The sequence below is a fragment of the Oryzias melastigma genome, linkage group LG16 (genome assembly GCF_002922805.2).
Source record: "Oryzias melastigma strain HK-1 linkage group LG16, ASM292280v2, whole genome shotgun sequence".
NCBI lineage: Eukaryota > Metazoa > Chordata > Actinopteri > Beloniformes > Adrianichthyidae > Oryzias > Oryzias melastigma.
This window is the reverse complement of record NC_050527.1, coordinates 12,356,288-12,371,245: the sequence shown is the minus strand read 5'-3', so window position 1 is coordinate 12,371,245 and position 14,958 is coordinate 12,356,288. Positions and strand designations below refer to the sequence as shown.

General features: G+C 37.6%; 1 long non-coding RNA gene across 1 annotated transcript in view; it reads right to left on the bottom strand.

The window, feature by feature from the left end:
• Nucleotides 1–131: 131 nt before the first annotated feature.
• Nucleotides 132–14,958, bottom strand: part of LOC118599858 — a 21,622-nt gene continuing 6,795 nt past the window's right edge. The window contains exons 2-3 of the long non-coding RNA XR_004949381.1: nucleotides 5,494–5,733; nucleotides 132–1,172 (exon numbers count right to left, since the gene is read on the bottom strand). This is a non-coding gene — a long non-coding RNA (uncharacterized LOC118599858). The remainder of the gene's footprint in view (nucleotides 1,173–5,493; nucleotides 5,734–14,958) is intronic.

The following is a 14,958-nucleotide window of genomic DNA, read 5'->3' as shown; positions in this document are numbered from 1 at the left end:
AAATGATAATGCATTTTTTCAATGGTAAAACTGCGATAACTTGTACAGAAAAAAATGGTTTGAGATTATAAAGCAAAGCAGCCAATCGTTCTAGTCAATGTTTCTGTACATTTCAGATATCACCACATTTCTTTTTTTAATTTATCTATAATTCTTCTTTTTTAACATGTCCTGTCCAACAGCTGAGCAATCAGATACGACCCAGGACCCCCCTACACCCGCCATGGGGCCACAGAGGGAAACCCGCCCGCCGGGTAATCCCGCCAAGTACCCAGACCAGGGCGCGTGGGACCGCCGCAGAGGCCCCCAAGAAGGCACAGGAACACAGAAAGTGCAGGACCCAGGATGGCCAGCGTGAGACCCCATCCCCGGAGAGCACCCCAGCCCCAAACGAGCAGCACACCACCACCCAGCAGTACAGAGCATCCCCCCTGCCCCATCCCAGGTACGAGCCAGGGCCCCCCAGGGGAGACTCACCACATTTCTGAAGTATCCCAGAAGCTGTGTCTTGTGTTTCCGTGTAATGATGGACAATTCTTCTTTTTTCTTTTTTTGTTTCTCAATTTGTTAATTTAGATCACAATTTGGTAATTTTGCTTTATTTATTCTTACTGTGGAAACTTTGTGGATCCATTGTAATGGGCTCCAGTGTCCCTCATGTATTTGTGCAGAAGCCAGTTCTGCATTTCTTAGTCCAAACTTATAAGTTACACAAAAAGCCATCACAAATCTTTTTAGATATTATCATAAGCAGGCAAGTTTCAGTGGTAGCGGATATTTCACTCAGTATTAGCAGGCATTGCTTTCCAAAAAGGCATAATTTTAATAAGTATAAAACAGTTTTTTTACTAATAGTTTTTAGAAGATAGTTTTTGTCAAACTTGGTCAAGACTTATCATTTCCAACAAAGCAAAGATAATTCCTCTTGCTAAAAGCCAGAAGCCCTAAAAAATTAACAACTATTGATTGTGTGCATACAAGCAATTCATTTCTTGTTTGAAAAACAGTCAAATAAAAATACACAGGACCCATAAAAACAGCTGGATGCAAGGGTTGGTGTTTTTTATTATCAAAACCAAAGCTCATTCTTGCTAAAGACCAGGGTGGGAGTGTCCATCTGGGGACATTGCATGTGTGCTGCTTGCTCAGTAAATCCAAATGATCTGGAGCGGCTGCAAAACATAAAGTAAAAGATAAAAGGGAGTGTACCGTGTCACAGGACGCCTGCTGTTAAGCTGAGTCTTTAAATGCAGTGAAAATCATTACTAACATTCTCTGTGTTGGAAGTGATTTCATAGCTGTGTCTATGAAACGCTACACAGAACGCACAACTGTGTTCAAGCAATAGATCATGTGATCAGAATTTGAAAAATTCCTTTTTAAATAATATCCTTTATATTGTAATATAACCAGATAAAGCTAGCATTAAAGTATTATATAAAAGTAATGAAAAACACAGTGTTCTGTGTAAAATGAGAGTGGAACATTCCAAAATGAAAGCTAATGAAGTGTTGGCATCAGAATTATGAACCACACAGAAAAGTTTTGTTTGTAATCATTAGCAGTGGAGGGCTATGTAAGGCGGTAGCACGTGTGATCTCTGAGTGGATGTAATATACACTCTCTGTGTTTACCCAGAGTGAACTTGGGTGGACAGCACACATGTTTGACGTATGTGGAGCACATGAGCCCTGTAAAACATAACTGATCTTGCATCTGACAGACAGAGGAGGGTGACTGACTTCAATAGCTGTTTATAGTCAGTGATAATGACCCCCACATAAAAGCTGCTGTGGGCTAATTATGCCAGAGAGCTTGGGACACATTTTATTAAACAAAGTGAAAAAAGCAGTTCACAAATTATTAGTATTTTCATCTCTGACTGTGACAATTAGAGTCATTCTGAGATATTTTAACATTGACATTCCTTCAAATTAAAAAGCTTTAGTTTGTTTTTTGTTTTTTTAGCAAAAAAAGGAAAGGAAGTTTCAAATGCACAGAAAAAGAAAAAAGAAATGTATATATGGTAAATAGTGTATAGATATGTCTTTGTTTTCCTAATCTGAGCTGCCATCTGGAACAAAACTGACCGGCTGAAGAGCTCTAATAGTGTGCGCCATTTTTGCTGTACCAGTAATGTTAGGTTGGGGTTCTGAGGGTCTGTGTGTAAACAAATGGATGATGGGAAGTGAACTGACCCAATGCCCCTGTCCACAACTTGGTGGCAAATTTCTAAAGAATTACTGCCGCTCTGCAGAAACGTTGTCCTGTAAAATTACACAGGTTTTTCTATTTATAGGGTCCAGATGACCCCACCCGTATATGTTCCCTCCCATGACAAATGTGGACAAAGGTGGACAGGATTTTATGTCTGCCACGGACACAAGGGAAGATTAAAAAAATCCTTGAAAAAAAAAGTTCAGCGCACTGTCCTGTGGGGTCCAGATGACCCAAATTTTCTGGATTTCTGGAAATCATGTTGATACATCAGCCATTGAGAGCTGGAGTTGCCTATCCCTAATCTAGACTATATTTAAAAAAAGTTTCTTTGTGAATCCTTTCTACTCACTGAAGAATTACTGGCAGGATGTTCCACTTTCAGAGGAATTATAGGCTCTTTTTTGATTTTCTGTTGAATAAGTCACTGCTTTCTCTTTGTCCAAAACCAAAGTACGTCCTGTAACTTTTATCCCGACAGGCTTGGGTTTTGTTGTTGGCTAATCAGTCAGCAAAAACGAATTACTTGACAAAAAGCAGCCAGAAGTTGGGTTTCATGGTGAATTTGTTGATCCATGTATTAGTTATAAGGTGCTAAATAAAAGTTATATGGCTGTAATTTCCTTTTACAAGTCCACAGTGATTCTGCTCTGGCAGCTGTTGTGTTACGTTGCCTCCACTTGGGAAGATAGAGCTTTTTCTTTAGAAGTGAAGAATTTGTGGTTTCCAGAAATCTTTTTCTTTTGTTTTTAGTCAGTTTTACAGCAAAGCTTTTGAATCATTTTTGTTCAAACAAACACTACATGTCAAGTGGTCTTGTACCTTTGAAGAAACGTGCATCAGTCATAATAAAAGGCATTTTAGATTCATGAATTGTTTGTTAAACACTAAACTTTTATGAGTCACATAACGCATTTCACTAAGTCAATATACAAGCCATTCAAAGTATTCTTATCATAATAACCAGAGGCTGATCATTTGGAAAGAAGTCCTCATTCTGGCATGCAAACATGTTGTGAAATCAAAATATTTAGTGATATAACACTAAGCTTCTGGACTTGTTAAACACTACAAACCTAGAAGCACATCAAGCAAAGAGCTTCAACTAGACCAGAAACATTTTTCTGGAGAAGCAGGGGTTAAGACCTTTTTTTTTTTTATAGCCCAGCAAAGATTTAGACCTTGATTAGCTCCACTTTTAGAAAATAAAAAGATATGGAACCAAAACAACGTAGGGAAAGCTGACAACCAAAATTCATGGACGTGCACTTAAAATGCCACCCAAACAGCAGATTCACGACTGCTGTTCTTCTCTTTTTTTGTCCGTCTTCTTTTCTTCTGACGTGATATTTATTAAAGGTTTTGTCAAATGGAAAATGAAAGGTTTCTGCAGCTGCAAAAAAGGGCCAAATGGTCAACCCTTAACTGTCTTTTCTATACAAATGACATATTGTTTTTTTAAATATTCTTAACATTTTCAAAATTTGACATGCTTTTAGTTTTGTAATCCTAAAGAACATTGGCTCCATGTAATATCCATGTACTGTAATGCCCCAAACCACATTTCAGAATAAAGTTCTCCTAACTGTTATAATAAATCATCTTCACACTTTATTTTCCATGAGCCTTTAGACACAAATGTTAAAAAAATCTTTTGGTTTACTCAGCTGTGGTCTGCCGTGTACACAGAGAAGTACAGCAAGTACTTACTGGTTCCCACTATTCACTATGCATCACAATGGGAATAACCACAGTAATTCTCCACTGATAATCCAGAGTTTTTGGTTTGAGCTGTGGATTGATGACTCAACCAACAATTGTTTGCACCAGAACAAAAAGTAATCAGAAAAGGTGATGTGATGTCTAGTTTGAGGGTTCTGTTTTTGTTGCAAATGGTGAGATTAACAAAGTAGGACGGTTTTCAAAAAAGAAAAAAAAATGCAAGGGGAGGAACTTTTGATATTTGCATTGAAGTCAATTTAAAAACCAAAGTAACTAAAACCAGGTCAGTTTGCCCCAGCGGTTGCTAGATCACTTAAGCAAGTCAGTCCATGTTGCTTGGATTGGCCCATGTTACACCAGATGTTTAATTCCCAATCTAAGGGTGTATTCAGACTGGGCTCATTCTGTTCACCTAAAGAGATTTATAGCAAAAGTTGAGTTTAAGCTTTTATACGAATTCCTTTGGTTTCTTGCTTCTATGTTTTCTGTTTCAAACTGATGTAGTTAAGTTGGTGGATCATAGATGAAAAAAACCTTCGTCTTGTCTTCAGTGCAGCAGCATTATGGTCTGGGCTGCCTCACAAACACAGCGGAACACGTCCTTGTGACCACACCTATTGAACAGAAAGCATGGTGTGTCACCTATTTGCAAGTGGTGACATTGCTTACTTCATTAATTGATTTTTTATTTTTATTCTTACTAAATAAATATACTAAGGGATGTCTAATTTTAAAACGTCCCTTTGTATTATTTTGATGGGATAAACCTCTAAAGATGAATTTCTGTCAGTTTAACTGTGTTTCCACTCACTTTTCTGTCATCAAATAAATGTCTCCAAGACTTGTAAAGTCAGCATTTATGGCTGTTCTTGTGTGTGTGGTGGTGGTGGTGCTAGGGGTGGGATGGGGGGTAGGTTTAATTGGTTTGGAAGAAGATTACCCTCAGGGTGCAGAGGGAATCTCCACTCTCAGGACTTATAAACACCTCAGCAAGGAGCCGTGTGTCTGTGTGTGTATGCACACTGTGCTCTGTTTCTCTGTTTACACACCCACATGAGCGCACTCCCTTTGGCCTGGACATGCCCTTAAAGAAGACATGCTTTTTTTTTTGTACATAAAACACATTAACAGAGACGGACAGACACACATGAAGGTACACCAATGCGTGCACTCTTCCACTTGATCTCATCTCTTGTTTTGCACACATCAAATATGAAAACGTTTTTTCAAGTGAAGGAAAGTGGATAAAGAATTCTTAAAATCAGGAACATCATTAAAAGAATTAAACTATTTACGTCTTCACCTCCCCCTACCTGGCCAATAAAGATGCTGTGGCCTCTGTTAATCTCCCTCCCTTCATCTTTTCTCACCCTCCTCTCCTCTCTCATCCCACTCTCTGCTCCTCTTTCTCTCAGAGTCACGGCTCATTGGAAGACAAACATCCTGACCCTTTGCACACCCCCGCCAATCCCCCACGCTCATCTATAAACTATCCCTCACTCTATTCCTCCCCCTTGTACCTCTCCTACAGCTTAGCTTGTAACCATATCCTACCTGCAGCGTATCCTTTACGTATCATTCATCAACGTCAGCCATTCAGACCAGCTCTTAGAGAGCAGGGAAAAACACAACACAACATTAAATTAGTTCGAGAGAGGGAGAGAGTTGTTTGATGTGAAAAGGAGGTGTCCTGGGGAGAAGGCATGCGAGGAATTAGCAGTATGGCCCCCTTGCTGAGTGGAGCTTGAGTCACTGATTCAGGACATCCCATCAAGAGCTCCAGTTGTGTTTTTCCTGCAAAAGTTTAGAAACTAACAGTTAAAATCAGTTATTTAAAGGGTTTATCTAGGAGTTGTAAAACACGTCATTGTAAAACACTCCATGAAGCAAACATCTACTTTAACACTGTATTATATTTATTTATTCTGCTATGTTGCTGCAACAGCATATTTAATTTAATTGAAGGCATTGTAACATCAGGCATAAGGGCCATGTTAAGGTTGACTTGTGTTACTGTTGGCAGACACAATACCCATGGACTAAGCCACCATCAACCAACCACCATATTTCTTTGCTTCCTGAATTAGTTCCACATAACGGAAGCAAACCACCAACACCAGGAGCAAACGATGGTGGTTGAAAGGATGAGGACTCTAGCCTTGTAAAAAAAAAAGAGCCAGTTAATCTGTGACAGAAATAAAAAGTACCTCTGCGCTGTTTTCGGTTAATTAAAAATGCTTTAATGCCATGAGAAGGTTAAAATAACACACACAAATTTCTTTGTTCCTAGAATTCCTTTAATAAATTCCATAGAGTAGTTTTTAACTTGATTGTGAAAACTTGTGACAATGAGGTTGAAATGTCGTTAATACCTTTTATTCCAATATTTTCCAACACATATTGGCCAATGTCAATATTTAACAGTCAATTTTTGTTTCTTGAAGACAGGACAGGGGATAAAAACCTCATTGTTTAACTTACAATCTCATTAACTTACAATGTAATTGTTCAACTAGTAAAGTAGAAGTGTCTGTCTTTAAGGAACAAGAAGGTAAAACCCAAAGTCACAGAGAACCAGAGGACTGAAGTAAAAGGGTTAATCCCTGCATGTAGAGACAACAGCAAAAAGATTTAAGCTTTTCTGTTGTCTTGCAGGCTGAATAGTAGTCTTGATGTTGCTGATTGAATTTAAAGCCATGAAAATTAATATTTTTAGAGTCCTGTGGGGCTTTTATGCAAAATCCCAAAGACTGATCATATTGGTGCAGCATAAAAATGTATGTAGGCACAGAGAGACAACAGACTATATAAAATGAAAAACCTGCACTGACACTTAACGGAAAAGCAAGTTGACTTATTCTGAACATGAACTAAAGATAAAGTATCTCTGAATGAAGCAACATTCATGTGCTTCCTTTTTCTAGATGGAATAAAATAGAAGGTTTTTAGAGAAAAAGAACAAAATGGTTTCCTTGGGGAAGCTTTGTGGCATACTTTTGCAGATCTTTTGCAAGACTGTGGTGAAGACTACAGTTTATGTGGAGGCATGGGCAGGAGCATCAGACCTAAAAACTCAGAGAAACTGGACAATTTGATAAAGAAAGCTGATTCTCTGCTGGGATCAAGTCTGGAACTATTGGAATTGATGTTGGAAAGTAGAAAGTTGAAGGAAATGTACGGCATAATGAGCAAAACAGCACACACACAACTCCTTGCAATGATTTAGACAATTGCAACACATACCACATGTCAAAGGACTTTTACGTAAAGGCCCCCTACTCAAAGGAAAGTAGTGCTTTTGGAGTATTTAACATGTTTCTATGAAATGTCCGCATCATGGAGGACATAAAGAAAATTAGGCTAAAAATCGCATTTCTAAGTATTTCTTTATTAACATCATGAATCAGGAGCAGAAGAAAAGCCTGTAGCAGTGACATCTATGCTACTGTGCCACTCTGCAGAAACTATGTCCTAGAACAGGGGTCTGCAACCTGCGGCTCAAGAGCCACATGTGGCTTTTTTTATCCCTCCTTGGTACCTCTCTGGGTGAAAAAAAATAAAATAGTAATTTTCAAAAATGTGGAGATTAGCTATTATTTTAGCAACATGCTAACATTTTGGGCTAATTTTTTATATACTGGGGGTTTAGGCTAATTTAAAGTTTAGCTTCTATTTTAGCAACAGATAAAAGTTTTTTACTAATTTAATTTATTGATAAATTTCATGCTAATTTGGGGCTTTGCTGAAAATTTAGCAACATGCAGATGTTTTCAGCTAATTTGTTATCTACTGAAGTTTTTTTGGGGGGGAGGGATAATTTAAAATTCTTTGAGTAATTTTTTTGAGTAATTTAGTTTACTGAGAAATTTTAGACCATTTAGGAGCTTGGCTAGTAATTGAGCAATGAACTAGCTATTTTTTTTGTGGCTAATTTGGCCTCTGATGAAATTTTTTATGCTAATTTGGAGTTAAGCCAATATTTTAGCAATATGCTAACATTTTTGGCTAATTTGTTATCTACTTGAATTTTTGGGCTAATTTATGCTTAGCTTATATTTTAGCAACATGCTAACTTTTTTGGCTGATTTAATTTACTTAGGAATTTTATGGTAATTTGGAGTTCAGCTAGTAATTAGGCAACAAGCTATCTTTTTTCACTAATTTGGCATCTACTAAAGGTAAAAGGTAAAAACTTACCAAAATTACCATTTTGGGAAATCCTAGCTTCTTTTTATGGTTTTGCTTTTGTTCATGCCAAAAATTAGACATAATTTATATTTACAAAAAAAAAAAAAGATGATCATGATTGCAAATCCAAATTTCCTAAATGGTAAAGTAACACTATTCGGCTCCTTCTTTACTGTTAAAGGTTGCCGACCTCTGTCCTAGAATATGATACAGGTGTTTTAATTGTGGCTAAAAAAAAAGGCATAATCATTATTAAATGACCATAACAAACTATTTAAAAATAGATCAAACAATGGTTGGAGTGAGGCTTTTAACATCTGATAACGAAGGCTGGAGCAATGAAAATGTCTCGCTGCATTCAATAATCAAGCTTATTTGAATTTACACTTTTTGTTTGCTCGTGCAGAATGTAGCTCATAGAAAGCTGTTGCTAATGTCAGAAAAAGGAGGAATTCTCTTTAAGTAAAACAAATAAATGCGGTAGAAAATCATTATTTAAGGACTACTTATTTCCCTCTTTTTTTTATCCTCAAGTAGTTTAAATAAAAATCAGATTTCTGGAGTTCCGTGTGCACTTATATAAAGAGTTGCACTTTTTAAATAGTTTTTTTTTTACATTTTTAAAAATGATAAAGTTTAGTTTAAGTTTGGTTATTTTAATACTTTGACTTTTTATTTTGAAAATCATGTTTTTTTAATTTTCATTCATGTATTTCCGCATAAGTCCATTATAACTTCCAGCAAATAAAAATGACCAAACCAAGGCATGCATAAGAAATTCCAAGAATCATTTCATGCAAAAAATGTCTGTGCTCAACTTAGAGAATAAATATCCTTTAAAAAAATGAGTACACGACTTCAAAAAAATTGAAATAATTTAATGTGCGCTAATGCTTTTCTATTTAACCCGTTGAAACATTGGATCAGTTGTGCAAAAATGATCCCGGAATTTTGCAAAGAAAAAAATTAAATTCATTTTTTTCAAATATATAAAAATCTGCATTAGGACGGCATGCGCTGTTAAGATAATGTAACGGAAACTTAAAATCTTGTCTAAGAAATTGTTTTTTTAAGTGCACAACAAAGGTAGAAACAGATGAAAAAATCCTGCAGCGACAACTGCAATCCATGCGCAACTTTGACTGATGACTTGGAAACCTTCACTGTGACTGATGGAGAGTGAGCACGTAGGAGAAGAGGGAAAAGTGAAGAGATGAGATGAAGGAGGTGGAGATAAGAGGCGAGCATGTGCTTTTTAGCTTGTTTGTTTCCGTTTAGTGTTGAAAGACTCTCCTTTCATCTCAGCACATATACTGGTGTCTGTTGTCCCACAAAGGGAAGCTAGATGTGTTTAATCTTGTAAAGATTTACAAAGAATGACGGGGATTTTCTGCTTCGAAAGTGTTCTGACTGATAAGACTTTCAGAGATATCTGTTTTTTTCTCAATGTGTGGAGAGTTTTGTGTGCAGTAACTCTTGTCAGTTGTAGCAAGAGGTTCACACAGTGCCACACTTAAGATTTTAGATACTATTGTGCATGGCCGTGATTCTGCAAACTTACAGCCTGATGCAGTTGTTAGCCAAAGATTAGCAGTTAATCTTAAAGTGTGAGAATGTATTCTCTTCTGCAAAAAACATTTAATTTAACAACAACTAAAATTGGAGACCGCTTCATTTCGATTGTACCCATTTTTAAAATGAGACACTGGATGCAACAAGAAGAAAAACTGAAGGACTAACACAAAGATCGGAAAATCAAACATTGGTGCCATCATTGTGCATGTATAACCGATTTAACAATCAAAGCAAAGTGTTCATACTGTAGGATAACCTTATAACACACTTCCGTAGGGTCAGATCACTAATAACATCTGTGGGTAATGATCCACTGTTAATTTTGGTCTAAGCACAGTAGGAATTGACAAGAAAATATTATGTTTTTTTTTTTTACTGTCAACACAGAGGTCAAGTAAGCTGATCCTTAACAGAGGAGAATCCAGGGAGTATGAGGTAGATTTTTAAGCATGATACTGGTGACATGCAGAAGTGGAACAGGTCAGAGCAGGAGGGCAGATCAAGATCCAAATAAGCACAGCAGTGGTTTAGACAAACATCCGTCCAAAGAGGCAAAAATTCAATCCAAAAACCAAAAACCAATGGGAGAGCAGAAACATGGTCAGGCCATAAATAGACAGACAAAAGACAGACAGGTAAACTGGTCAGAGAGAAACAGTGTTGTCTTTGACTAAAAATTTCCTGAGACGACCTAACAGAGACTGCATGAATGAAGGCTGAACACAAAGGGCATCTCCCAGTTGTGTCTGATGACAGCATTACATCAACCAGAACCATCTGATGATGAGGAGCAGTGATACAACCATGACATGAGTGTTATATTTAAGAAGACTTTACTAAGATTAATTAAATACTAGAGCTTCAAGGATAGAGCCCTGGGGAACACCACTATTTATACTGGAGGATAGTGAAAACAATTCAGAAAGTAAACAGATTGAATATATTTAAATAAGTATTGGTGAGACCAGGTGAGGACTCTGTTGGAGATGCCATCAGTGAAAAGAACATTTAAAAGAACTGAATGTGTCATGATGTCAAACTCTGTCACATCAAGGAGTATGAGTACAACCAGGAGATCAGAGTCTGCTGCTGTAAGATTTTGGGTGATTTCTATAATAATTGCAATCCTTGCTTAGATGCTTCAGAGTGGACAAAATCAAGATTTACTATTCATAGAGAAGCCTGTCACTGGAGGATTGTTTCACTGTTTAGCAAAACTGTGGACAAGTAATATTTAGATCAATGGGTTTAGCACCAATTTTGAAGAAATTGGAGTAACTTTTTTTCTGGGAGTAGTGGAACCTCCCCGGACAAAACAGGTAAACAAATCATATTGTTAATAGGGAGGTGGGAGGAAGCTAGCGATTAGTGGAGGGTTAAAAGATAATCTTCAGGAAGATGGATCTCTGCAACAGTCCAGGAGAACCGATTGCATCCTATCTGTTCTCCAAATGCTACACTACCAGTTAAAATGGTGGAACCAACAACCTGATGAGCTCAGTTTTCCCCTTGCTGTAAAACAAAGAAAAAGTTATTATGTTGATAGGTAAAAAAAAAAGCTAAACATGTTTCTTTATTAGTCTTTTCTGAAGTGCATTCAATTCAAATTGAGTTACCCCACTTAGAGAATCTCAGCGTCAGATAGCAAAGAGACAAAATAGACTTCCGTAGTCTACCAATGGAGCGGTTTAGGGACCAACCTATAACTCTCAGGGGCAATGTGGGGCTTGGTTTTGTGCCCAAGGACACGTCAACCATTGACATGAATAGAGATGGACAAACTGAGCAAATTCTCAATCATCCAGATCATGTTGTCATTCGATTCCGTTCTTTAAAGAAGCTCTAACTGGACAACATCTATATCAGGAATGTCATACTCCACGTTTTTAGGGCCGGCCTCCTGCTGGTTTACCAGAATCCTGCCTTTTCTGCTGCTGTTTAACTGGATCAGGCGTGTTTAGCCAATAAGAAGCTTCAATGGCAGGTTGGTTGGAAAACATTTTGGACACCGGCATCAGCCTTTGAACCCCATTTTCTCTAAAGAACAGACTCTTGTGACTGGCCAGTAGTCAACCAAGTCTGATGTATAAATAGAAAAATACTTTTTGTAGATATTCTTTTTTCATTCCCAATTATAAATGTCCATCACAAAGATTGTCCTGGCTGCTAGTTCAACTCTTCAAATGCAAATGCAAAATGTCAGATGTATAAATTGTTTCATGCAGCCCTAAGGATGTACTCGAGAGATACCCCACAAAGAATGTGTAAGCGATTAAAATGTTTTCATAGTTCCTCATGGCCTGAGATCTGCACGACTCTGCAGGTCGAAGAGCCTTACAGTTGAATGCATTGTTTTGGAAGATCAGTCTTATCTTCTCGAGGTCGGACTTTTCTGATTAGCTGTTGCAGGTAGCAGCCCTGCTGCACACCGTGGTCCAGCTCCAGAGAAATGTAAACCAAGTGCAGTCACCGTGAACACTTTGTACACAGTTTACCACGTGGATGGTGGAGGATCTGCTTCCAGGTGAAGATGAGATCTGTGAGAGTGTGTTTGTGCACTGCAGCTGATAAAGCCTTTATTGGTGCGTGCATTCATTTGGGAATTCACGATTGCCTAATAGTTTTGAAATGACGGGCTGAGCAGAGGACTCAACATGGGGTAAGACGTCAAAACGGGCATCACAATGTGTCATGCTTACGTCAGTAAATTGAGAGTCATTCAGGTTTTGCTTCAGCGTGTGTTTTTAGACATTTTAAGGTTCAATTTTACAGGGAATAATAACTAAAATGTTCAGCTCAGCACTGTCAAAACAAGTTCTCCATGTTACAAGGTCTAAAGATGGACAAAAATCAAGAATTCTTGTATGTCTTGTGTGGAGAATAATACATTTTTGTTGTAATACTTTTAAGGATTATTTAGCCTTTTACTAAAAGAAAAAAATGAAGTTCTTGCAAATTTTAGGGATTAATTCTAGTAAAAAAAAAAACATGATTTTTGAAAGACAAAACAAGCACTCCACTCATGACGAGACCTAAAGGTCACAACCCAGCTTCTGACAGAGAGATTGTTCAGATCCACACTGTAAGTCAGCATTACTGTGGTTTCTGCCTCCTCAAATTTTTAAACATACAGCAGGCTCTGGATGTTTGAATAAACAGATACATGCTCATACTCCGAGCAATGGACAAACAAATGCCTGTGAACACAAACTTCACTGTATCCACATACAAACAGAAACTCAACCACCAGAAGCTGAAAAATAGTTTCAGCTCTCAGGATGAGTTATTGAATCAAAAAGTGGTTTTGCAGATTGCATCAGAAGGAATGCTGGTATTTAGAAGTCAGGAAGTATCACGGCCTCAGTGGCTAAACACACTCTGAGCCACAATCTTTATATGTAATCAATACATCTGATCGCTGCTTTTTAAAAAAACAAGAACAAATAAACAAACTGGCATGATTATAGGAAAACTCAATTTGAAACAGGTATAATCGTCAACCTCATTTGTTGTGGGGACCCACTAAGAAACACTTCTAAATTAAATTTAAATTTGTTAGGAACTAAACGGTGGCAGAGGCAGCTGGTTTTAGGTATTTTATGACGGCGAGTTTTGCCTTTAAAGTAAAAACACACAAGTTTAATTTACAATAATGAAACAGCTGGAAAATACTTTTTTCACATTCTTCTGCTTAAGGGGATCCATACCCATAAGGTTCACTGGCTACATGTCAAAAATGTCCACACTCAGCTCTGCTCTCCAGAGATGTTGGCGTTTATTTAGGCTTAACATCGGACTGATCTGAAAAATAATGCTGGGCTCTTTTGCCAGTCAGCCATCCAGGCCAGATTTAAGACTTTTAACTTTTTTCTATAAAATTGCAAGCAGGTGTTCGTCCTTACTTTTCTCTCCTCCTGTTCACCGCAGTAACCTCCCCCTTCCGGCTCCCCGCCTCCCAAGTGTTATTCTGTAGCACAAGTTCCCCATGTCCCGGACACTTCAAAGTTTTAACACATTCTCAAAGCCAAAAGCATCATTAAGATGTCAATTAAGATGCTGACACGATCATGCACAGCCAGGAAATCAGATTCCAATCTCTCCTCAGACCTCACAAATCTCTCTCAGACATTTTTTTTTTTCTGAAGCTGAGCAAAACAGAGAAAGGGGAACTATGAGCAGAGTAAAGTGGAATTTGAGGGTCAGCCAGACTTGGATACAGTTCATTTATACTGCAAGCAAGGGAAGCATTTCAAAATGTTTATTTTGAAAAATGAAGTGGGAAAGAGGGATAATGAGATTCCAGTTTTCCTGAATGCAAGACGGCACAAATATGTTTCATTTTAATGAAGCCATTTATTGGTGGAGCTTCATTTCAAACCAGTTTCTTTTCTGAAAGGTGAGAAGTATTTTCATTTAAATTTTCATTTCTAAATGTAAATATCTAAATGTAAGTTATTTAACAATTAATGAAAATAAAAATAAAGCAACTGAGAAAATGTTATAATTCTCAGTTAAAAGAAAGCTATTTTAATGTTTTATTTTGTCTTTTTTGTACCTAATATTAGGCCATAAAAGGCTATTAAAGGCTCTGATTGCCCTTCTTTTTGTTCCCAAACAAAAGCAAATAAAAAAGAGCTCTCTCCTTGAAAACAAATAAATAACTTAAAACAATAAATTATTATTTTTATTTACTTCACAATTTCCTGCTTCCAAACTTTTGCCTTTATCATTTCACATTTTCTCATCCCTCCTAAGTCCATCCTCTCTTGCTTCTCATTCCCATTCTTCATCCTTTATTTCCCAACAAATTCTTGAACCAAAAAGGCCTCCTAAAGGTGCATTTTCACCCCTCGGATAAATACAAGTCTTCTTTTTCACCCTAGTAGGCGGAGATTGATGGGCCGTGTAAGTGGTCTTGTTCTCTCCAGCTATTAAACACATCCATCAACAGTATTCTCATTTATTAAGATGATTTAAGCAGCAAATGGGAGTCTAAGTGCTGGATTGCATGGTCACTGCTGTTGCTTGGAGTGATTAAATAGCATTTAAGAGGTTTGGGATCTTCACTCATCTCCTCCCTCATATGCAGTTCTGACTGATACCAGGTTTCACAGGAGTGGCCATCAGAGTGTTTGTGTGACTAAAGCATCAAGCCCAAATGTCATCCTCTGTTGAAAAACTGACGTTGAGCTGCAGAATCTCTTCATAAATCACCAAGTGGAGTTGGCCTTCAAGAGAAATAATGGACTGCGGTGA